The sequence below is a fragment of the Ambystoma mexicanum genome, chromosome 3p (genome assembly GCF_040938575.1).
Source record: "Ambystoma mexicanum isolate Mex_15411 chromosome 3p, UKY_AmexF1_1, whole genome shotgun sequence".
In the NCBI taxonomy this organism is placed as follows: domain Eukaryota; kingdom Metazoa; phylum Chordata; class Amphibia; order Caudata; family Ambystomatidae; genus Ambystoma; species Ambystoma mexicanum.
The window spans coordinates 483,526,615-483,553,538 of NC_090925.1; positions in this window are offsets into that span (position 1 = coordinate 483,526,615).

Genomic DNA, 26,924 nt, shown 5'->3' on the forward strand with positions numbered 1-26,924 from the left:
GGCAGGAAGTGTACACCAGGAAGTTCCCCCTATGCCGGGTAAAGATCCTGTCTGGTGTTGTGTTGTCATCACTATCACTGTCAAAACAGTCCTTGGGGATTGGTCCTAACAGTTCATTGCCTAAATCTATGGAAAAAATGTCGGTCGTCAACCGCCATTCCAATAATGGTGCCTAGAGTGATACTATTTAAGTTGCTTTTATCCACCTCTATTGGATTGGTGTCATGTTCTATATTGACTAGTGGTGTTGGGTTCACCCCTAACCCTTGCTGTTAGAAGTAAGCATTTAGATGAATATAGGCGTCAGGGTTGTTCAGTTTCTGTCCTCTTTTAACTTTCACTTCCAGGGATAATTGTCGGGTCCTTTCTGGGATGGTGACTTGCTCTCCAATCTGAATTTCAACTGCATAAGGCAGCAGTTGAGCTGACCTAAATGCTTTCTCTGGGTCATCAAAGCTCATGGGATTGTCCGCTAATCGGGACCAAGCTTTGAAGTTTATTAGGTCCAAACTAATGGCAAAGCGGTTGAGAATGTCACTGCCTAAGTAAAAGGGGGCAATGACGTCTCACACGACCCAGCAATTATGGACTATGCTCTTGTTGCCTACAGAGATTTTGAGTATACACCTGCTTGGCAGGAGATGTTTGGAATTGGGTGTTTCCAAATCCATTTCCCATCTGTCTATCAGTTTAAATGTGGGAATGGCTGGATCTTTTGGGAGTTGGGGGAACATGGCTTCGCTGATGAAGCTCTTACAGTTGTTCACACACACTCGGGCGAGAACAGAGTCCTTTCCTTCATTAACTAACAGGGATGAACAACTGCTCTACAATTTGCTGAATATCAGCCAGGCTTTGAGCTGATTTCTCATCTTTCTGGACTATAGGACTGGGAATGTCTGATTGTGGATTGGTAAAGAATTTCAGAGTGTTTCCTTCGAGTGTGGAATGCCACCTTAGACTGGAAGGAAGGTTGATTTTCAGAAATAGAGAGGACCCCCCATCACCAGTTCGTTGTCCTACTGCTATTAATGTCACATCTGGGATTTGGTTGTTCTGGAAGTGAAATCCTACTTGGTCAGATTTTTGTTCAACCATGTGGCAGGTGCCGTTTAAACTAACATGGTTGACACTCTGTTTTAATTTTATCAGTCGGTTAGTCTGGGTCCAGAGGATCTTGTTTACGCAATCTATTAGGGGTGACAACCTTCGCAGGAGGTCATTCCCTAGCAAACAAGGGGTGCCCTCCGGAGTTACAATTATGACCGGATGCTTCACCTTGTGTTGCCCAATTTTAATGTCCAAATCCACAGTCGCCTGGACAGGAATTTCCTTCCCGTCAAAGTTCTGAAGTTGTCCAGGAAGAAGGGTGAAAGGAATTTGGTAATTCTCCCCCCTTCCTGAATTCAGTTTATCAAAGGCCCTTTTGACAGAAGGGTAGCTTGGGATCCAGTGTCCACCAGTGCCAAAATTGTACCCTGCCCCTGTATTTGGACCAGGGCATAGAATCTTCCCTCCTTCTCCTTAAGGGGGCACAGATAATGTACATTTTTGGACAACTGGTGGGTTAGTTTTCTAGTTTTGGACACTGATAGAGAGGTGAATTGGGCAGGATTCTGTGGGGAGTCTAGGGAATCTGAAAAGAAAAGGTGACAACTAGATATGGGAGAAGTTTTAGGTTCCCCTGGTACTGGTTCTGGGCCGCCACCCCCTTTTTGGAGGCAGTCACCAGAATGGGTTTGAACCACGGGATTTTCATGTTGTTGGTTCTGGGGTTGGATGATGGGCGGCGCTAGCTCAGTCCCCACATCTACCCAGTCTGGATTTGGATCTTTTGGGACCCATTTCTCTTTAGGAGGAGTTCCCCCATCTCTGAAGGAGAAGATCCTTTTCCCAGGATCCTCTAAGGATCCCTCTACTTCAAATTGGAAGACTCGTACCTCCTCCTCAAAAAGGGTCTGTTTGGGTTCTTTGTTTCTCCTACTGCCCTTCTGCTCCTTGGGTGGCAGACATTCAGGGGCAGGAGAATTTGGTTCCGGTTACTGGGTGTCCAGGGGCTTTTAACAAGTGGGGAAGGAAGCTTCCTCCAAGGCTTTACACCCCCCTTCCCCTTGTGCCTCCTCCCTCGGAACCGGTGGGTTGTCGGGGTTCTGCCCCTGTCATTGCTCTGGAGCACCAGGTCCAGAGTTTGAGGCATTCTGCGCTGGCATGCTCATCTGAGAGTTCTGTTGAGCCCTCAACATGCGACCCAGATCCTGTGCCATGTTTTGGACCTGGCGCTCTAGCTGTGACACCCGCTCAGGCTGATACAGGGTTCTGTTTTCTCCCCTAGGCTGATCCCGGGAAGGGTAGCTATCCCTTCTCTGAAACTACCTCGGGTTTGGAAATGGGTACCCCTCCACCCTTGGCCTCCCCTCTCCCGGATTAGGTTGTCTGGGCTCAGGAAATTGGGGAAAGAAGGATGGATTGTTTTGGGGTTGAAAGTTTTGCGGGTACCTGGGGAAGAAGTTCTGTCCAGGATTTGGGGAATTTCTGCCCTCCTGGGGGAAGTGAGGAGGGAAGTTCCCTGGGTTATCTGGTGCCTGGTTGGATCCCCCTCCTTGGGCTCGAAGAGTCCACACATAACCCAGGATGGGTCTGTTCCCCTTGTAGCGGGGACTTATGTAGTCAGGGGAGTGAGGGATCCCATTTGTGGGACTACCTCCTTGGCTCCCTGTCTGTGACTGGCCCGAGGGCCTACGGGGCTTAGGATTGCTCTGATTTTGTGCGGGCGGGTTCTTAGGCCCCCCATCTCCAAATCTAAAATGGGGGCAACCTTCATCTCTGCCACCTTAGCAGCAGCAGGGGTGTTCGTTGTTTTGGGGGTTTTTGTATTATTTTTGTTTTCTATGGGCTTTTGCACCTCATAAATTCAAGTGGCCTGTTCAATGACCCAGTCTAGTGATCTTTTCTCATGAAAATCTCTCACTAGCTGGGTCATGATATACTTGGGGAGAGTGTGGAAAAAAGTATTCACACATTTTTTGCTGTCCGTGCGCACCCTTTTAGTGGTCTGCGCAAAGGCACGCTTTAATTCCTGCACAAATTCTTGTGGGGACTGTTCCCCACCACATTGTAAGTTGTAGGCTGCCTTGCGAGCCTCCTGAGGATTTCTATGCACAGAAAAATGCTTTAGATGGCCGCCCTATAGGTGGAGCATCTAGAATGATTTTGGTCCTCCAGCCCCGCAAAGAAGCTGGAGTATTCTGGTGAGAAGGTCCATTTCACATATTAAATACAGCTTTGGCTGTCCTTCAAATGGAAAGTTTCCATCATCTGCTCAAAGAGCTCTAAGTGCTCCCAAACAGAATACTTAGCGTTCTTATGATAGGGCGTGATGACGCTCCTTATCGCTTTGATTTGCTTTAAGGGATCCTTAAGCAAGGCCCTTTTTGCCTTATTGCCCTTTTTGGTTTGGGTAACCCTGGTCCACTCCTCCTCTTACTCAGAGGCACTGCTTCCAGAGGTGCCCGTCTGGTCTTCTAGGCTCTCTGGGATTCTGCGAGCCTGGGAATGGCTGGCAGAATGTGGGGACCTAGTCTCCTGTGTCCTGGGGCGCTCAGAGGACTCTTCTGATTCCTCCTTGCTCCCAGGATTTGATGAGTACCCCCCACTATCCTAGCTCGGCAGAGGTTTTCCGGATGCCCTTAGTGGGCCTACTCTCATGGAGTTCCCCACTAAATTTCACAGTACTTGGGTACCCATAACCAGATGCCCGCCCATCCATTCCTGGGAGGTGCTGGTCTATGAGCCCCATATTTCTGATTGGATTGAAATCTGCCATCCCGTGGCCCTTGGCTCATGTGCACCAGCGGGCATGGGGGTGGCAGAGTCCATGGATTGGAAGAGGTGAAGGCCTCTGGTACTAGGGTTCCTGAGGTTATGCTCAGGTGTTTCCCTTTCCCAGCAAACCTCATCTCTATCAACCCCTGCTCCCTGTTGCCATGCAATAACCTGAGCTTTATGTTCCTCTATCAAGGCCTTGCGGGTTTCTATCAATCGCTCTTGCATAGCTACCTGTCTGTGGAGCCTGTCATTGTTCTCACAGAGAGCCTCATTTTCTCTCTGTGCTTCCTGGCTTGTTTTTGAGTGCTGGGCCAGTCTTTGCTGCAGGAGGGTTACCTCCTGAGTCCTGTCAATACTGGCCTGGTCCTTCCTTGCTAGAGCCTCTTCCACCCCCCTGGTGTGCTCTAACAATTTTTGATGGTCTTTTTGGATGTTACCCAGTCCCTGAAGGGCCAGGTGATTTTCTTCTACTTTCTCTTTTAAGTGACAGACTTCCTAGCCTAAGGTGTCCCTTTCCTAAACAAGAGCCTGGCTCTGTACCGCCCAGTCATCCCTCTGTCTTTGAAGCACACCAGCTTTCTGGTGCTCTTCATCAAATTCTGCCGGGGTATCCAGGTCTTTCAGGATTAATTTATTGCTCTCTTCTTTCTCTCTGTCTAAGTGGCTTTGCAGGGTGACTACCTGCTCTGCGCATGCCCTGTTGAAATTTATTTGTTGTTCCAGCTTTTTATGGCTCTGCGGTAGGGAGTCCAAACTTTCTTGGTACTCCTTCTGCAGGGCCAGCATTCTGGTATCCTGGTCTGCTTTTTACTGTTGCAGGATACCCATGTCCTCTTTTATTTTGGTAAGGTACTGCCTACTTTCATTTTCTGACTCCTGGCTTCTCTGCAGCCTCTGCTCAGAAGAGTCCAGGTCAGTTTGGGCCTTTTCTAATGCCTGCAGTTGCCTGTTTGCCAGATCTTGGCCCTCGGCATATTTATCCTGTATGGCTCCAATATATAGTTATAGATTTGCCGCTATTTTGGCAATCGTGTTTTGCTCTTCCTTTGCCTTAAGGGCCATATATAGTTCACTCAGGGCCATATGTAATGGACCCTGGTCTTGCCATATGTCTAATCCTGTTGCAGTGATCTGTTCTGTGATTGCCTGCAACCACATATTCTGATCCTGCCCTGTCCATTCACCCCTTACAAATAATTTATGCAATAGGTGCTCTTTAGCCATATTCATCTCTACCAAAGTCGCCATTCTGGAAATATTAATTTCCTTCCTGACTTACAGAAGTTTTCTTTTATTTTTGCAAAACAGACCGATTCCTTATAGCGTTCCCTTTTGAGGGTTGCTTTTCACAGTGTAACACAGCATGGTAGCCCGGCAGGATTTATGTACCCTGTCAGTTAGCGCACTGTATTAGACTGTCACAAGTGGTATATCTAATTCAGAAATCCCGGACGAGCCCCCAATCTTGTAAGTGATTGGCCTATTTTGTCAGGTTTCCCTGCGCCCTTCTCAGAGATTTTTAGCGCATAGAGCTTTTTGGCGGCCATCCTGTTGTTTCTGATGAAAACAGCACACAGTGATGTTGCAGGGCAGAGCTTAGTGGGTCAGAACATCCCACACCGTACATTGCACAACACTGTACTTTTCCGCTGTCCGAGGGTCAGGATCATGTCCTCAAAATAAGGGCCCATGCGCAGCATGGGTGCGGTCAAATGGTGACGTTGCCACTGTGCTCCCCCGGGACGGCTGTCCGCAGGACCCGTTTTGGGCAGAATACGTTGTACGCAATAGTGCGAAACACGTGCGCCAACCATTTTGGGAGACGCTGGGTATTTATAGGGTAAAGGAGGTGGAATGCTTATCAGTAGAGCTACCTGTAGGACGTGGGTGGGTGGCTCTAACTAAATAAAGTTCTCTCGCATATGCTTCACAGTAGCGGTGTTACCAGGACACAGGGGAACAGATACACATGCGTGTACTTGCACAACGAACAAAAGTCCGCTCCCACACATACTTATAGGTGGTGCACAAAATGCAGAAATGCAGGTTGTGCTGGCATCATACAGATGTTCCATTGTCATTGCGGAAAGGCCATGCCGGTGCGGTGTCCCTAGAACACCTACCTTTTGCTTAATTGCGGTCACTGCTACGAGGACTGTGCGTCGCTACATAGTAACAGCATTTTAAAAAAAACAATACCACATGTACACTGCGCAACAATTTAAATATCAAAGTTTACTTGAACACATTGATACACACCAATAGGAAAGGGAAGGGGTAGCAGAAGTGGATACTTATTGTGGGAAATTGGGGATTTGTGCAATTTGGTCGTGATGGGAGGAAGGGATTGAGGTATCTGCATAGCATCTCTAATCACACAGATTTTGAGGGGATGGCAGCCTGTGAAATGGGGAAGGGGTACACTTGCAGGTCTGGCAGTGCTGTTTTATTTTGTTCATAATATAACCTTGTACGCAATCTTTTAAGGCGGCACAATTGTTCACCAATCCTTCCATTTTGGCTTCCGGGCTGTCCATTTTGATATTTACAGAGGTTCTCTTCTTTCCTATGGCCGTATGCTGTTGTGCAAGGGGTGCCACTTATGCTGCCTTGCTTTCCTTTCCAATATGTTCTCGCACAGAAAAGAAAATGTGTTAGGTGTACATGAAGCAATATATATTACATACTTTACGTTTCACACTACTGTGAGTACCAATGGGGTTAGTATCTTAAGTCATTGCAGGGAATTTTTCTTCCGGATGCTGTAAGGTGCTTGCCATTGCTCCGTACACACAAAAACCTGTATGCTTCTGTGCTATTGTATACTGCACCACCTGCGCAATTATCAGATAACATGTAGTGTGCTTGCTCCGTTGCAGTGATGTTCTGGTCTTAGTACTTTCCCGTCCTTACTCTGGCCGTTTGTTCTTTGTTCTCATGAACAGTAGCAGTGAGGTAAGGTAATATTGTTGAAGGGAGATATCACTTCTGTTGTTGGTGCATTCCGTTATGGTGTAGGCCCTATGCCTTTGTGCTGTTTGTTTCATACGTACAGTTTGCAGACCTACTCTATTTTACTTTGCAATTGATGTACATACTTCTGGTTGCATATGTTGCTTGTGTTTGCTGAATGGTACCATGATGTAAGAGAGCTCCAGCCTTTCTGAGCAGTTTGGATGCCACCCCATGTCCATGACCAGACGCATAACCCAAGACTGCTATGCGCATTACCATGGTGCTCACAGGTTCAGTATGTTGTACAGTACTTCTTCAAAAAGTAAGGGTATTCTGCTAAAAACCTATGCAATTCACTGAAAAAACATTGCTGAAGGAACATTATGTTTAAGTTGCACTAGTAAAAACCTAAGAAATTCACTGACAAAAAACATAGTTAAAGGGATATTATGGTTATGTTGCACTAGTAAAAACCTATGCAATTCACTCAAACAAAACATTGCTAAAGGGACGTTATGGGTAAATTGAACTACTAAAAAGCTATGACATTCACTGACAAAAAACGTTGCTAAATGGATGATATGTTTTAGTTGCCCTAAGAAAAACTAGGTAAAACTCCAAACTTTACAACCAACTCGAGATTGGGCGGACCTTAACATGCGTCAGTAATAGCGTTACTGCCGCATTTTAGGGCTACCACCCAACCCCTGATGAGGCCTACAGTGGCAACCGTAGCACTACCTGTCATATGTGCATAGCTAAGGTGCGAGATCAGCAATATTACCTCAAAAAGCACTGCAGTAGCACTGCTGCCTGCGGCTGGTGTAAGGAAACATTATGCCAGTAGTAGTCGTGCCAGCATGCTACCTACGGAACAGTGCGAAAGAAGTGGTGCTGTTTGTCAAACTGTAAAACAACAATACAATTAGCACATGGCACAAAGGAGAGTTGCACTGAAACACCTGACATACAGAACTATTATTTAACTTAGTTGGAACATTGTTAGTTATTTGTACCTTCATTGGATATAATTTCTTTATTATATCGATAAACTACAAGCTGAGTGATCCTATTTGTCCTTAACCTGTGTAAGTCCACCCATATTGTGTCCCCGGTGACTGTTCCAATTACCCCCCAACACAACCTGGCCACAATGTTACTCAAACGCACCCCATTATTAGAAGCTCACTGCTTCCCGACAAATCTTATCTATTGTACGTTCTTGTGTCATCAAAAGAGCATAGTTCTTCCAAGAATGTGGCCATTGTACCTGAATCCGCCTCCCTCAGAGAGACCATCCATCTACCCTGGCCATCCCGGCACTATTGTAGAGTCCCTGAGTGTACAGCTAGAGCAGTTGAGCCAGCCAGCCACCACTGCAAGGGACCGCCAGAGCCTGTGCTTGCTTCAAGTGACTGCGGAGGCCAGTACAACCCACCAGCCACCAGGGCAAGACCACGTGCCAGGAGACATGATGGGACACTAGAGCCATTCAGCACAATATACAAGATTTCAGAGCTGGTGTGCCACCTGTAGGAAGGGAACCAAATGTGCCATTAAGACTGTCTCCAACATGAGTAATCAATGCAACTAACCCACCTGCCCTGAAGAATATCTGCAGTAGCACACGACACAGTAGGCTATACACTGGGAATATTGAATGAAGGGTGGTCAGGGGCTTTGTGATACTTGCAGTCCGGTCAATTCCTTCAAGGACACAGCCCATAAGGCTCATCGTTATACCCCAAGCAATGCCGACGTGTGTATTTGTCACAGGGCACACAAGTGGCGGGAAGCGTGTCACTTGCCCACACATCCAAACTTTAGCTGAAAACATTCAGCCGAGGCCACAGGGCCACGGAGAGGTAGCAGAAGTACAGGTCCATCATGGCGAGAAGCTAGCATGTACACATGCCTTTCAAATTGGACTGCGAGGTGCACTGCTCACACTGCTAGCATAGAGACCATTTTGACTCCTAATGGACAGTTCTACGCACATTTGAGGGGAGAAACAGCATCAACCGATCACGAGGGATGCCTTAGAGGAAAGCTACCTTGAAGTCACCCTCTAGGTGCAGTGACATCACTGAGTATATCGGCGCGGCAGCGTTCGAAAGCGGACTGGTCTCCAGAAGGATGGAGATGGTCAGAAGCATGTACTGCTGGCCGTGCCAGCGCTGAGGACTAAGGCTTTCAGGAGACCTGCAGAAGGAGGCCCTTCTGCTGGACAGTCCTTTATGCACACCACGGGGTATGGGGACACATAGCTTACTTACCACGTGGGGCGATTGTGAACTGCACATGGACTGTTCAACGGTACTGTCATACTCTGCAACATTTACATTCGAACACACCAAGGTGATATGGTTAAACCGCAACACGTATCTAAAGTGTGCACAAGAGACTTTAAATGTAGCATTCATTGTTGTGACGCATGCATTCAGGCCACTACAATGAAATAAGTTCTAAGTAACCTGTACAAATATGTGACTCTGCATAGTGTACGAAACATAAAGGTTCTAGGAACGTAGCCCGTGCAAGGCGTTCTGAATAAAGTTGCCTATACCGTGTTAGCGTTCAGGCCCAAATGTCCCGTTACAACGGATACAAATGTCTGCTAGTTATCCCGGGACATAGAGGTGCATTCATTTAAATAGAAAATGAGCCTCGGGTGCACATGTGGAAACCATAGGAGAGGGGTTGCACATCCTGTATTGAAATATAACCTCGGAATAGGAGTTCAGAATCCTGTATTGACATATGCCCTGTGCTGAAATGCATTATGTAATGAAATGTATTTATTTATTTATAAAGCGCACCTAAGCCAAAGGTATCTGGGCGCATTTCTTAGGAATACAATATGGTTACATACAAAAATAAATCACAACATTATCCTTGTGTTACATATAAGGCACTTTACAGACAAACATCTGTCATAATGAGTCAGCACGTACAAAAAGAATTCACAACATTAGCCTTCTGTTACATGTAAGGCAGCTTTGCAGAAAAACACCTGTCATAATGAGTCAGCGGGCCCCCTAGCAATGTTCAGCAAAGAGCCAGGTCTTTCATTTGTTTCTAAAAATCCAGAAGGACTGTTCCGCTCTTAGTGCTGTGGGCAGGGAGTTCCATAGTTTGCCCGCTAGAACAGGGAAACTGTTGCCCCCTGCTTTTTGAAGCTTGAATCTAGGAATATTTAAGCAATGTGTGTAGCTACCCTGGGTGGGCCTGTTGGATTGCTTTCTGGTGAATTTGTCTCCCAGATATTTTGGAGCAGAATTGGAGAGGCATTTGTGTGTAATCACTAGCGTTTTGATTGCAATTCTGTCCTGCACTGGGAGCCAGTGAGCATTGTATTTATTTAATTATTTGATTTATTTAAATTATTGTATTGACCAATAAGTGGGGTGCAGTGGTCAGTTGTCTTACTGTAATGTCAGGTGTGCACAACAAGTGTTTGTACATATTGGAGTGCCTTCTTTTCATTTGGCCTCATTATAAGTTTGGTCGTATCTCAGAGGTAAATCCCCTGAGATACCACCAAACTGTATTACTGTTACCGCCACTTGGTCTGCCACTGTTAGTCCCCTTTAATTGGAATCTATAGGACTCCATGGGGGATTTTGGCATTATTACTGCTGGTGGTAATTCCGCTAGCAGTAATACTGACGAATTAGCTGATTATTGGCAGTAAGGTGGCAGAAATACCTCCAGCTTCTTGCTGGACGTTTTCCTTCTACCTAACCCCCAAGCTCATAGTTAGGCAGTGCTGTAATTCTGCCGTAACAGTATTAATGTCGCATTTGTAGCGTACTGCACAACTTATAATGAGGCTCTTATTACCAGTTGCCAAGTTTGCTACTCTTGCTTCTTCCCTCTCTCTGGGGGAATCTCACACTGTGGTTCCAAGAGTACTGCTGCACCGAATGCATTAATATCCCTCCAGTTAAAACTGATGCATCATTGTGTTACTACCCTAGGCCTCAAGTGCGAGAATCAGTACTCTTAGACTGGGTATACAAAGGAGGGTGATATGTTGTATCTTTTATGAAACTTGTGTGAGAAATTGAAGCATGAGGTGGAATGAAAAGGTGCATGGAACGCTGGGCGTTATGAACTGAGGTTATAGTTTAAGGCTGGCATTTGGATGGATGACCGGAGGATTCTAACCTCTTACCTATTTAATACAATACTTAAATCAGTGTCCTATTGATTCCTGGCTCCACGGTCAGTTATGTGTCTATCTTTGTTTCCAAAAATTCTATGTAGCATGTCTTTAAAATCTACTAAGCTGACAGCGATTCCTCCCAATTTTGTGTTTCACCAGTTAGAATCCTTGTGCAGGGTATATGTAGAGAAATCAAGGTAGCTGTTTGTATTTGGTATCAAAGCACAAAGAAAATATTCATAATTACATGAATTTAAAAGTGAAACAATTTAAATATGGTTATTCTCAATCGTCACCTGATTCGAAGGTTTAAGCCAAATTATTGAATGGCATGAAAGGGCAAGGTTCAGGCAGAGGTCTCCATACTTCAAACCTCTGTCAGGGCAACCTATAGAATGGCCACATGGATAGCCTGAATGGACCCCCTCCCCGACCATCTGACTGGAACAAGACAAAAGTACTCAGCCAAGCAAAGGGAATGATATGGAGGAAGTATGTGAATAGCCCCACCCTGAGCTGTTGGGGAAAAAATATCACAATCAGTGTATGAATTAGAAGGATGTAAGCAATTTACAATTGTACAAATAACTGTTAAGTAATGTGCCTCAAAATATTTAAAACATAGAGGACTAGCTGTTCAGGGCACTTGCGCTGTTTGAGATTCGACCACAGAAAGAGTCTGGTGATCGCAGGAGGAATTGAAGAAAAGTATTATGAATCAGTTGGATCCACCAAGGATGGGGCAGGAGGTTTCTCCTGCGGAGTTTTTTGCAGACAGTGCCGTGCTTATGGCTATGTCCCCAATGGGGTTGAGACATTCCCTAAATTGTTTTGTCACCAAAAGTCAACAGTTGGGTTTAGAGCTAACTAAGACCAAGGTGATGGTTTTTGAACCGGAACTGTCCAAATATCCGAAACTGTGGCATGAGATTGATGGTCATACACTTGAACAGGTCCCTTACCATGAAATCCTGGGTGTCAGGTTCTTGGAAAAGGGGTCTTGGGTAGCCAGGAGGACCAAATTCCCAACCACTTTGGAGAGAAATGGTGGAGGTGTGGTTACATGTCATGCATCCCATGGTGGGAGGGAAGGTGACGCCTGCAATAGCGATACACAAGATAAAAGCCCTGTCCTTGGCCCTACACAGTGCTGAAAATTTGGGGTATGCTAATTGTGGATTGCTGGTTAAAGCTGAAAATACATTCCTATAAGGTTTGCTAATATTGCCGGTGATCACCCCTACTGCCCCCTTGTTTATGGAATATGATATTGTACCAATTCAAAATCTCGTTGTGAATAAATCAGTCCATTATTGGGTATGATGCTGGACAGCCCCAGAATTGGGAAAATACAAAGAATCCTTGAACCTGTCCTGAACATCGCAGGTGGTTGTTCATTGCCATGGGTCACACATGTGAAGAAAAAAATGTGGCTGCATTACACCTGGCCCCAGCATGGAGTGACCCAACAGCATTGTCAATAGAACATAAATATATTGTTAAAAGGGCATTAAAGTCCATTTCTTGAGACAGATTGAGTACAGGTTCAATCTATTTGATATATGAACAAGAACCAGGTTTTGAAGAGTATCTTGACCTAATTCAGTCAAGTTATTCACAGACATTATACATTGAATTCCGGCTCGACACATTGAAAGTAGACCCTTTCACAAGATATTGGAGAGGACAATCTTCAGCTATATGCCTAGTAGGCGGACGTGAAGACGACACACTAATGCACTTTTTATTACTCTGTAAATCTTTTAGGGAACTAATACTCTTGTACCTGCTTCCGCTCTTTGAAACCGTGTGTATACGAAGAGTAGCCGATGTCATGTCTTTTTGCAAAGATTTCAAATAGTCCTAATACCATATGTCGTATTGCAACATACATCTATCGAGCATGGACTAAAAGCCCCTGAAGAATACAATGGCTGTCTTCAAACAGCAGTAATACTGGAATGGTATAATAACTTGCTGTTTTCCATGAGCCAGTAGACATTCACATAGACATCCAAGCAAGTAAATTGTTTAAGCACATAGCGCTTTTCCAAAATGTGATACTGTTTGGATGCATGGCATATCTTGTGTGCAATTATGTGTTTGATGCTGAAGACTAATTGTTGAAAAAATCTTGTGAAACAAATCAGAAAAATATATGCTCAAGCAGAGATGTGGTGAAACAAGCTTAACCGCCCGAACATAAAAGCAAATGTGCTGCCAACTAGGGAGATTCAACTTAGGAGGTTGCTTAGCTCCACTAATAACAGTGGATGCAGATTTTGCAATTCCCCGGGTGACACTATTAAACATTTGCTTCTTAACAGCAAAGCTCTATCTAATCGTAAGATGAAATTCATGGGAACATTTCAGGTGTTTTTCTCTATGTTAGATAATGATACTCTATGGTTGAGATGTTTACATTTCCAGAATACTTGGGAAGGTATCGGCTTTTATCAAGAGTATAAATTTGAATACATTTTTATGTATGTGAGACTACAAATGTAATTATACTTCTCAATGTTCCACTTCACTGTTGGATGGAATTTCACCTCTTTTATTGCTTTTATGTAATAATGTGTAATGTGTAATGTATTCTTTTTGGTTGCCTGATGAACATTTTATTTACCTTGATCTATTTGTAAAGGTTTTTCTTAAACCGTACACAATCAAAAATAAATGTAAACAAAGAAAATGGAAGTCTGCAACATCCATCAAAATCATGAGCAGATGATGGCAGTTCACAAGACCCTCTAGAAGAGATGGTACAGGGTGACAACACAATCAAAGTCCAGATGAAAGTGAAAACCAGCATTCAGTACAGTGAAGTGTTGACAGGCCAAAACAAGGAGAACCGGAAATCAGTTCAACTGGTAGACATCGGTTGTGGGAACAAGGTAACAATAGGGTGATCAATAAGCAGGTCCAGTTAGGAGGCCAAGTTTCTAAAGGATTAGGGCATCTGTCTGTAGTGAATTTCAGTAGATAATAAGAACAAGATATCCTAAACATGCTTGCAGTGTTGAAAAAAGGTCTGGAAGTCGCTATACCGAGAATGAACATAGTCAAATAACCTGTTCTCTGGGAAGATGCCCACTGGGAAGATGCCCACTCGGGAGGGTCTACGACCACATTTTAGTTCACTGTACCTTTCACAGAGGAGAAATATCCATTTGCATATCAGTCAGGTTGGGCAGTCCAGCACCGAAATGCCAGGCAATTCTCCTCAGAACAAGAGTACCAACAGCAACCCCAGGCACTTTTTACGGCCTAGTCGCTCCTCATCAGTGAGGTGGAGCTGTGCCTTTCTAAGATCAGTGAGCAAGGGGTCCATGTCTGGATTACCCTGGGTAACTTAGGGTGAAACCCCAAGTTCCTAAAACTCAATATAAAAGTTCTGTGAACCCTAAGTAACCCAGGGTATTCCAGGTGTGGACCCCTGTGTGTGACATTCCAATTCACTTTTGAAACCCAAGGCCAAGTTCTACAACCATTGTGATACAGGGCAAGAGCAAGGCATGCTTGAACCTTCATCTGAAGGTGCAGCTTGGAGTTTACTGCTCCATCCAAAGAGGCTTGAAACATGAATCCACTGATGAAACAGAAGCCAAGTCCCAGAACAATCGTGAGTGAGAGAAAGAGTAATTCATGCTGGAACATGTTTTCCAAATATTTCATTTGTTTCAAGAACCTTTTCTTGTGCTACTCTCCAAGCATTGTCCAAACCACCCCCCCACCCCATTTTGTACTGTAATTCATGTTCTCCACCCTCCAGGGGGAAGGCACAAACCAATCAGGTTGTCAGTAACGTAGGTTGAATCTAACTGTACAAACCTGCACTGCAAAAAACTAAAGTAACAGAGAATACCAGGTCTATCCAAACTGTATGGTCTAACCTGGAGAGAACCGTTAAATTTATAAAGGCAAACAAAAGACCATAAAGCGGGGTATTCTGTGTGGTAAGCTCTAGACCAGTGAACACACTTACACAAAGAATCTATCATGTAAACAAACAAAATATATAAAGTAAACCAATCCAATTTGCTTCACTAAACTCATTTTAAAATGTTGATTTTATTTTTAATAATAAATGATTAGAAAAGGATGTACCAATACAAAGTCATCAAATATATCTAAGTATCATCCATCGTGTCAACATGATAGCACCTCTAAAAAGTATTAGACACTCAAAGTCAGTCTCATACAACACTCTATTAACATCCTCTCCCAGAGACCATACTGCAAACACACTTCACTCATACTCAAACATTCAAATTCAATTCACTATTGTTTCTTTCAATTTAAATTATTGTTTCTTTCAATTATAACAATTCACACACAACTATAAAACAGCATACTAAAATACAAACTCCAATACCAACAATATATCGGAGGGTATCACAGTGAAATAACAAAATATTCTACATAATACACAGCACTGTGATATAGACTTCTGTTTTACTACAACATCAAATTCCCCGGGCCAACATGTTTCTTTCTATATATATTCAATTTCTTTATTAATTCCTCAGGGGTAAGTGGGTCCAATATTTTCAGGGGAGTTGGAATAGAGATACAGACGTGTGGATAGGACACAGAGCTTACAATCCCAGGATGCACCGATGATTCCAAGACAGCCACACCCCTGGCTGTACGGATTCAAAATGTGACCCCTTCAATGGGTCTGTTGACAATGATGATGTTTTTATATATATGCAACAATTGTTTCGCCCACTTGGTCAGGCTGATGTTCCTTAAACACCTTCTTTAACGCATGACGTGAATGAAGCTGCCAATCATGCCAAAATGATGCCAAGATGATTCACGTCCAACGGCGGGCACAGGATTACAATATCCATATGAGGTAGCTTATATTTTGTAGCCTGTGCTTCTTTTGCTGAATACAACACACCAATAGAGTCTTCAGGTCGACAGTAAATTATACTGCATCCTGAGGATGGCACCTTTCCTTGGGTCTGGCATGTGCTGCCGCCACAAGCGCCCTTACGCACCACCTCCCCCACCTGCTGCTACACTGGCAAGTCCCCCTCTCAATGGTCCAACATTTATCTCTTCCTCAACCCCCCCCCACACCTAGTTCCCTTTCGGTTCCACCTCTCTCATCACAGAAATACTTGGAGCCCATCTTCCCTTTCTGTGACCGTTTCTACGATGACCTGCGTGCACACCACGCGATTCAGCCCCGGGGTGCTAATAGCAATAGTACCTGCAGTGCCTCGCTTGATCGAGGGTAACAGCACCAGGGCCTAGCAGCAACTCGGGCCCGGCTTTTGCCAGCTGATCTAGCCCTGACCACGGGTATTATTGCTGGAATAGCCTAATAACAGTGGACTGACACTCCTTATCACCCATTGCTTCCTCTTTTGCTGCTGCTGTAATTTTCCACCGATTTTTCTCAAAACTGTGTGTCCTTCTGCTCTTTTTAATAAAATATATATTTCAATAGTAAGATGATCTGACCATCCTCCATTTTGCCCGAGCAACCACATGACCTATTGCTCCTATTTGATGTTAATGGTTGCATAAACTTTACAAACGTTTTCTCTCTATTTCTTAATTTTAGTTTTTTATCTTCAATCTTTCAGGGCTTTATTTTTAAATAAAACCTCCAATGCCCCTTTGCCCCTGGTGCCCTTGTGGACTGGCATGTACGAATGTAAAAGCATGCTTTTTACGGAATGAGGTGTGATTGGGTAAACCCGTATGCACTATTTGGACTACCTGATCAGGTCAATAGCATTAGAGAGCTACTGCTCAAATATGCGAAGCCTGCATGGCAAGTGATGCACAGCAAAGATTGAGTACATCTACGGATCCGCACTTTGGCCATAGAAAGGGTAAAATTCAGTGCAAAGTGTGCTGGAGAGGAGACCTATGTTACCTTGCAAAGTGGAATATTCTGTAGCTTCAGGAGGCATCCATTTTTCTTTATGCGTCATACACCTTTCATCAGTTGTAACGTGAGCGTTTTCAGAAGACTTGTTGCTTATGTACTGTAAGGTGTACATACTATGCATCCCTTTTTCGTTTATCTAGAGCACAGAAAAGGAATGACAGCTTAGCAGTACTCTATCACATTTGAAATGCATTCTTGTATTTTACTTGTAATGCGCGCTCTACTGTGAACTCTGTCAGGATTTGAACATAAAGAGACGTTTTTTTGTGGTGACGCAATTATGCGTGAATTTTTAGAAAAGCTAAAATGAAATAAATGATTGCATTACGAGTCTTGCTACCAAACCTTCAAGTCGGCATGACACAAATATATCAAATCTCTGTTGAAAACGTACCGTTCATCCACTTGCGTGGTGTCTTTGTGTTATGAGATGCTTGTGTAAATTATGCTACGTCATAGGCATGAGCCTGTAAAGCAGACCCCTTGTGTAAGTGCAAACTGTCTGTGACAAAATTAGATGCACAATGGAGGCCTAAAAGTTGTTTACTTCCTGTAAGGGTAACTCCTAATGAGTCACTCCAGCGGGATTCCCCGGCTGTAATTCGAGAACCTCAGAACTCCTTATCGATCAACACGGAGTCATTTCAGAAAAACAGAGCCGTGGGGCCCTGCAGTGATTCCAGGGCATTTTTACTGCGTCAGCTGCAGTAGTCATGGTTTGCAAGATAGGATAAGAGGAGATGTTGAAGCCGATTCATGGAATAAATGTGCGCCGAAAATCCCGGCGCAGAGGGGCCAATACGTGCGCTGCGCCGAAAATTAGCGAAAAGCGCAGGGAAACCAGCGCACGTCGATTCATGGAAGTCCGTGCGCAAGAAAAGCAGAGGACGTGCGCCGAAAAAGCACGCGGCGCAGGCCGGCGCACAGGTCAACCAACGTCGTGCGCCACGGCCACTGCGCTATCACTCCGAGCGCAGCGCACAGCTCTAAAGTAGGCGGAACACAGGGCGGGACACTCGGAATGGGGAATAAAATGGGGCACAACACTCGGAATGGGGAAGAATGTGGGCGGCACGGGGAAAGTATAGGAGGCAAGTGCGCGGAACGCCCACACGCTCGCATACAACACGTATTCATGGAATAGAATAGGGCAAAAAAGCGCACGCTCAAAGCAGCGCACAGGCACAAACAGGCACAAACACGACCGCCACAAGAAAGCAGGCGGTAGCGTCTCTGCGCCTGCAAGAAATGTGCGCTAAAAGGTGCGCCAACAAATAGCACCTATATACAGACATGATCAATGTCCAATACTGTGGCCCTCCAGGACAAATGACGTACAAAGGGGTACCCACAAACACAGACATGCGCTGAGAGAAAAAATAAACGTGTGCGTGCATACCGGGGTGCGCGGGAAGTTGCACACGCGATATGGCCGGGTACGTGGATTACAGGGGTGCGCGGGAAGTACCACACGCGATTAGTCAGGGTACGTGGATTGCAGGGGTGCGCGGGAAGTACCACACGCGATATGGCAGGGTACGTGGATTTCAGGGGTGCGCGGGAAGTCCCACACGCGATATGGCCGGGTACGTTGATTTCAGGGGTGCGCGGGAAGTTCCACACGCGATATGGCCGGGTACGTGGATTTCAGGGGTGCGCGGGAAGTTCCACACGCGATATGGCCGTGTACGTGGATTTCAGGGGTGCGCGGGAAGTCCCACACGCGATATGGCCGGGTACGTGGATTTCAGGGGTGCGCGGGAAGTTCCACACGCGATATGGCCGTGTACGTGGATTTCAGGGGTGCGCGGGAAGTTCCACACGTGATATGGCCGTGTACGTGGATTTCAGGGGTGCGCGGGAAGTTCCACACGCGATATGGCCGGGTACGTGGATTGCAGGGGTGCGCGGGAAGTTCCACACGCGATATGGCCGGGTACGTGGATTGCAGGGGTGCGCGGGAAGTTCCACACGCGATATGGGCGGGTACGTGGATTTCAGGGGTGCGCGGGAAGTTCCACACGCGATATGGCCGTGTACGTGGATTTCAGGGGTGCGCGGGAAGTTCCACACGCGATATGGCCGGGTACGTGGATTGCAGGGGTGCGCGGGAAGTTCCACACGCGATTAGTCAGGGTACGTGGATTTCAGGGGTGCGCGGGAAGTACCACACGCGATATGGCCGGGTACGTGGATTGCAGGGGTGCGCGGGAAGTTCCACACGCGATATGGCAGGGTACGTGGATTTCAGGGGTGCGCGGGAAGTACCACACGCGATATGGCAGGGTACGTGGATTTCAGGGGTGCGCGGGAAGTACCACACGCGATATGGCAGGGTACGTGGATTTCAGGGGTGCGCGGGAAGTCCCACACGCGATATGGCCAGGTACGTTGATTTCAGGGGTGCGCGGGAAGTTCCACACGCGATATGGCCGGGTACGTGGATTTCAGGGGTGCGCGGGAAGTTCCACACGCGATATGGCCGTGTACGTGGATTTCAGGGGTGCGCGGGAAGTCCCACACGCGATATGGCCGGGTACGTGGATTTCAGGGGTGCGCGGGAAGTTCCACACGCGATATGGCCGTGTACGTGGATTTCAGGGGTGCGCGGGAAGTTCCACACGCGATATGGCCGGGTACGTGGATTTCAGGGGTGCGCGGGAAGTTCCACACGCGATATGGCCGGGTACGTGGATTGCAGGGGTGCACGGGAAGTTCCACACGCGATTAGTCAGGGTACGTGGATTTCAGGGGTGCGCGGGAAGTACCACACGCGATATGGCCGGGTACGTGGATTGCAGGGGTGCGCGGGAAGTTCCACACGCGATATGGCAGGGTACGTGGATTTCAGGGGTGCGCGGGAAGTACCACACGCGATATGGCAGGGTACGTGGATTTCAGGGGTGCGCGGGAAGTACCACACGCGATATGGCAGGGTACGTGGATTTCAGGGGTGCGCGGGAAGTCCCACACGCGATATGGCCGGGTACGTTGATTTCAGGGGTGCGCGGGAAGTTCCACACGCGATATGGCCGGGTACGTGGATTTCAGGGGTGCGCGGGAAGTTCCACACGCGATATGGCCGTGTACGTGGATTTCAGGGGTGCGCGGGAAGTCCCACACGCGATATGGCCGGGTACGTGGATTTCAGGGGTGCGCGGGAAGTTCCACACGCGATATGGCCGTGTACGTGGATTTCAGGGGTGCGCGGGAAGTCCCACACGCGATATGGCAGGGTACGTGGATTTCAGGGGTGCGCGGGAAGTACCACACGCGATATGGCAGGGTACGTGGATTTCAGGGGTGCGCGGGAAGTCCCACACGCGATATGGCAGGGTACGTGGATTTCAGGGGTGCGCGGGAAGTCCCACACGCGATATGGCCGGGTACGTGGATTTCAGGGGTGCGCGGGAAGTCCCACACGCGATATGGCTGTGTGCTCCCAGGCATTACCTGTACACCCTCCACGGCCCCTGCAGGCAGCACACACCACAGGGAACTACCCTGCACACCTGCTCATGTCTCCCACCACCCCCACCCCCCATCCACCAGGGACACCCTCCACCAGGCCCCCACCCATGTCTCCCACCACCCCCACCCCCCATCCACCAGGGACACCCTCCACCAGGCCCCCACCCATGTCTCCCACCACCCCCAGCACTGTGGGGAACCTGCCAGCAGGCCCCCACCCATGTCCAACCCATGTCTCCCACCACCCCCACCCCCAGCACTGTGGGGAACCTGCCAGCAGGCCCCCACCCATGTCCAACCCATGTCTCCCACCACCCCCACCCCCCATCCACCAGGGACACCCTCCACCAGGCCCCCACCCATGTCTCCCACCACCCCCAGCACTGTGGGGAACCTGCCAGCAGGCCCCCACCCATGTCCAACCCATGTCTCCCACCACCCCCACCCCCCATCCACCAGGGACACCCTCCACCAGGCCCCCACCCATGTCTCCCACCACCCCCAGCACTGTGGGGAACCTGCCAGCAGGCCCCCACCCATGTCCAACCCATGTCTCCCACCACCCCCACCCCCCATCCACCAGGGACACCCTCCACCAGGCCCCCACCCATGTCTCCCACCACCCCCAGCACTGTGGGGAACCTGCCAGCAGGCCCCCACCCATGTCCCCCTGGCCCCAGGTCCTGACGATACACAATCATGGCAGTAATGGCCAGCATACCCAGCACAAACACCCAGGCAAGGATTGCATGCACCCACATAGTGAATGCAATCACATGACACAACCCCAAAGGCAAGTATGCAAAAGAACACATGTCTGTCACACACACATAAATAACACAAGTGTAAGATAATATAAAAATGTATTAAAAACACAAATCAAGTAAACCAATAAAACATACAACTATGTGGCAAAGTAAATAAAAGGTCCATGTCCGAGAACAAAAATGATAAACCAAAAAACAAAGGATTAAAAAATCAATATAATTTGTCCAAAGCAAAACCATGTAGTAGGAAATCAAAGAAAAACCATTACGTCATGGTGTAAACAATAAAAAAATTAAAAAATGTATCTCCCAAAATATATCAATATATACAGGAATGTTCCAGGGTCCATGAGCCCAACAGCACAAATGAAACCTAATACTAACTAATAAAATAAATATGTACAAAAAAGTGGCCATTGTCCGAGCGGTCCAAAATAATAAAAATAAATAAAGGAAACCTAGCACTAACTAACTAAAAAACTATATACAAAGGCAGCGGGCTAGTCCTGCGGCTCACTTGGTGATGCTGGCCAGGGCATCCTCGAACTCCATGTCAATGTCCTGGAGGCGGGACTCTGTCCTGGCCCCGAGGTCTCGCAGGGACAACCCCATGTGCTCACCAAAATCCCTGCGAGCCTCCTCGAGGCACTCAGCCCGCCTCAATGCCCGATGCATGGAGATCTCCGCCCTGGCCATGGCGAGCCGCTCCTCTTCCGCCCGCTGCCGCTCCGCACCTATCCGCTGGCCAAACTCCTCCCACACGGAACACACCGCCATGCCAGGGTTGCCCTGCCCTCCGGCCGATGCCTGCCCCTCTGATCTTGATGGCCCTGAGCCATGATGCCTCCCACGTCGAGCCCGCTGCTGCCTCCGACGCCACTGCCTCTGCCAGCACGACGGCATCCAGGCTGATGGTAACCACCGACGCCGTCGTGCACGTGCCCTGCCCGATGATGCCGGCACATCTTCCATCTGCTGGGGTCCACTTGCTGTGTCGTCCACCCCTGCTGGACCTCCGACTCCCAACTGTGGCAGGGATGGGATCCCCACCGAGCTGGCTGCATTGGTCGGGGCAGGTCCACAGGGGGCCATGGTGGCATCTGGGCCGGAAGACGGCAAGGAGAACGACCGTTGGATAGCCTGCACAGAGGAGGAGAGGGCCGTCAGATTGGCCAACACATGCAGGAACCCCCCGAACATGGCCGATCCCAATTGGGCCACGTCGGCACGGTGCACTTCGTGATGACGTGCGTGCTCCTCCCGGGAAGCACGCACGTCATCACGAATCACAGCCGTGCGCATCGCGACCCCAATCAGGACCTGCTCCACGCGGCCAGGGGTTCCCACGGCCGCAGGTGGAGGGGAGTCAGTTGACATGGACATCCCCACTACCTGCGGACGGGCCTGGGACGGGGCATCCCTGCTGGTGCATGGTGGTGCACTCACAGGGTCAGGGACAGCGACATGCACAGGCACCTCCACGGTGACCTGTGCTGCCTCCTGCCCCTGGCCCTGGACTGCACCACTTGCACCAGCAGGGATGCTCCCACCAGGCCCCATGTGTGCACCAGTGTCGGCCTCCTCCTCCTCTGTGCAAACCACCAACCTGGATGGCTCCTCACCGTCTCCTGCCGTAGCAGGCCCCTGTGGGGGCTCACCCACCCCTTCCGCTGCAGCCGTGGGGGCATCCCCGCCGCCTTGCTCCACAGCGCCGTCTCCGCCCTCTTCTTCACTAGCCGCTGCGTAGAGGGAGACAAAGGACACAAGCATCAGGCTACTGTAAAATGGTCCCCTAGACAGGAAGCAATAGCAGATGAGCACCCCTGTCAAAGTACACTTCCATCATGTCCCTCCACAACACATGGGTCAGTCCAGGCAAAACACACACAGTAACAGGCATGGTGCATGCCATGCACATTTCCATGCATGTCCAATTGACTCTTGAAACATTCAATGATATGTGACTCACATGCATCATGGCTCATGCATATCACATGCACACACTTCACCTCAGTCACATCCATCTGGCCCCAAACACAACGAACACAGGCGAAACAAGGGTTAGTTGGGTGCATCACAGAATCTGTGCATTGTCACACACATGTGTCATGCATCCATGGCATGCACAAGTCACAGACACGCAGGTCAGGCACACAGACATGGCTACCATATATGTACCTGGCATCAGCACCCATCCTTCACCCCCATCCATGTCCAGGTACAGAGACTGGCATGCTCTCATGTCCTAAATCTGCATAGGGCTCCCCATGCCACATTTCAACACATGCAACAACCATGTGGGTCACACATCACTGGTCGCACATGCATTACCATGATGTCCCTGCACACATACATGCATACATGGCCCATGGCACACATACAGGCAAGTATCATAGAACCAGCACACCGCAACATGCCCTGTCTCACACAGTAATGCTTGCACACTTACCGCTCAACTCCAGACGGGCCTCCCTCTCAAGGACCTGGGCGTGGAGCGCTGGGCGTACGCGTTCCAGGACCCTCTTCTGGATGGAACTCATGCGGCCCCGGCCCCCCTCCACGAGGCGCCGGGCCTTCACAAGGGTCCTGGACCTCAAGTCCTCCCAGCGCTTCTTGATCTTCTGGACGTTGCGGGTTGCCACCCCCTCCGCGTTGATGGCAACCACACAGTCGGCCCAGATCCTCTCCCGTCCTTCCTTGCTGGCGCGGGACGATCCAAAGAGGGCATCATACTGCCCCAGGACATGCTCCACCAGGACACCAACTTCGGTGGCAGTGAAGCTGGTGCCCCTCTGCCCCTCTGGCCTGGGGTTGCCACTGGTGCCAGATGTCGAAGTGCCCGACATGGCAACCCCAGAGGCAGGTGTGGGTGGGCAACTGGGTCCTGGGGCTGGGCTGTGGAGCGATGTAATCCCAGTTGGGAGTCTTCAGTTCCAGCAGGGGTGGACACAGCAACTGGACCCCTGCAGATGGCTGATGTGCAGGCACCAAATGGCAGGGCACGGTGGCAGCAGGCAGGCAGGCAGGCAGGCAGCAGCAGATAGCACGTGGGAGGCTGCTCAGGGCACTGGGGGGGCAGTAACTCGGCCTTCTGGGCAGGAGCGTGGTGTTCCGTGTGTTTTCGGGTGGCCAGCTTGATACGGAGTGATTTGGCACGTGAAATTCCTGCACGTCAGCGTGAAATCCGAGGAAAGGGCCTTAGCGCGTAAGTGCATCAGCACGCATACGCGATTCTATTGGACCAGAGTCCCTCACCGCGTAAGCACGTCTGACGTGATCCGCACGGGCGTTCCCCACTCAGCACGTGATGACGGAGCACACGTGGAAATGCTGCACGTCAGAGTGTCATCGCGTGTAATTGACCAAAAGTGCGCGTACACGCGATTGGCCAATGTACGTGTATTACATCGCGTGTAATTGGCCAAAAGTGCGCGTACACGCGATTGGCCAATGTACGTGTATTACATCGCGTGTAATTGGCCAAAAGTGCGCGTACACGCCATTGGCCTATGTACGTGTATTACAGAGGTGCGCGGGCACTTACACACGCAAGTACGTCAGCGCACCTGTATGCCTGCTGCGTGGGAATTTCCACACGCTATTGGAGTGGGAACTAGATTCCAGGGGTGCGAGGGTCACACGCTCGCCTAGAACACGCGCAAGGCATTAATTTGCGCACTTATCAATAAACAAGCCAGATGCCAGGATGAACATACCGTTCCTAGCAGCAGTGGCAGTGGGCTACCAAAGGAGGAGGAGGAGGAGAGTCAGGGCCAGAATATTCACACCCAGAACCAGCCTATTCGGGATGCCTGATGACCAGGTGTATGGGAGGTACAGGTTTCCAGCACACATCATACTGGACCTGGTCAGTGAGTGGGAGGATGACCTCACATCACCCACCCTGTGCTCCCAAGCACTCAGCCCCCTGCAGAAGGTCCTGAATGTACTGCACTTCTTGGCCACTGGATCCTTTCAGCGGACAAGTGCCATAGTGGGTGGTGTGTCACAGGCCACGCAGTCACGCTGCCTACACCAGGTCTTGAACATCATCACTGCACGGCCATCAGTCCGCAGGCACATATATCTCCCCAGGACTCATGCAGAAAGGCGGACGTGCATCCAGGAATTCTATGGTGTGGCTCAATTCCCCAAAGTGCTTGGTGCAATTGACTGCACACATGTGGCTCTACGTCCACCCAGGGCAACAGAGCACATCTATAGAAACCGCAAGCACTGGCATTCCATCAACGTGCAAGTTGTATGCAATGCCAAGGGAATAATCACATCAGTATATGCCAACTATCCCGGGTCCACCCACGACAGCTTCATCTACAGAATGTCTACACTATGCCGGGACCTGGAGGCTGGCCAGCATGGAGATACATGGCTGCTTGGTGAGCATGAATGCCACTGCACATGCATGCATGTCAGATACTGGGTCATGACACAACACCACTAATGATACCCATCACCACCTCCGCAGGGGACAGTGCCTACCCTATCAGCCCCCACATGATGACCCCAATCCGGAACCCCACCACGCCACCCGAGGTAAGGTACAACACAGCCCACATTGCAACACGGGGCATAGTGGAGCGCACATTCGGAGTGCTGAAGTCACGCTTTCGCTCCCTTGACCGTTCTGGCGGGCAGCTGTTATATGCTCCCCGAATAGTGTGCAGGATCATAGTGGCAGCATGTGTCCTGCACAACGTTGCAACACGCCGGGGCCTGCCCGTGGACATGGTGGTGCCCCCACATCCACAACCACATGCACGCCCGCTGCGCATGGGAGGGGAAAGGGCACGGGGGGTGGCAGCCCGTACGCAACTGGTGGCCAACTTCTTCACCTAGGAATCACAGTGCTGGCTAGTGCACACTGCTCTGGCACATACCATCTGACAATCAATGATGACACTACCTGACAATGTCACAAAATTACTCGACAATAAACTGTCAGATACACATCAGCCTGAGATTGTTAACATGGAAGTGTCACTATGTGTGCACCCCTACCTACACATACACCAGCAATGCATCACAACGAGAAGACACAACTCCATCAATCAAATATGCATTGCCACAGGCGATTCACTACATGACAACATTGCCATGTCACCCATTCCCTTCACAGTCCCGCCACTGAGGACACCATGTCATGGTATGTGAGAGCAAACAAACTGGCCATCACAACATGACACCGGTGTCACAAATAGCAGTGCCCCAAATGGAACATAGCCGCACTTGAACAGCTAACCGCGCTGGAGCCACTACTACACACCTGTGTAAGAGTAATTTCAATCAAATTACACACCAACCCACCCTGAAGCCCACCCAAACAAGACACAATGCATGTAATCAATGGTAGTCTCATTACCTGATTCTGCTGGTATGTCCTCACCGTCCAGATGTACAGTGATGGCGCCACGCAAAAGTGTCAGTGCACATCTACCGACATGTAGTCTGACTCCAGAGAGTATGCCCGTGTGAAGAACTGTGTGTAATACCTGCAAAACATGAGCAACATATGTAAGTAGAGGCACATATCAAACCATCATGCATAGTTAGGTGCAACAACAATGTACACTATGAATGTCTACACAGTATTGACTATGGACTGGCCAACAGCTCATGGGAGTCCAATGTCACCGTGTAATTTGCTGTCACTTGGGCACACCCTTTGCAAGCCCATGGAAACGGAAGCAGGAGGGGTGTGGATGTCTGCTACCCAAGCATCTAAACCAAACTCAGGACAAGCCTGCATGTGCCCAGCCACAATACAGTGTATGCCCAGGTACCCACACAAGGCAACACTCTT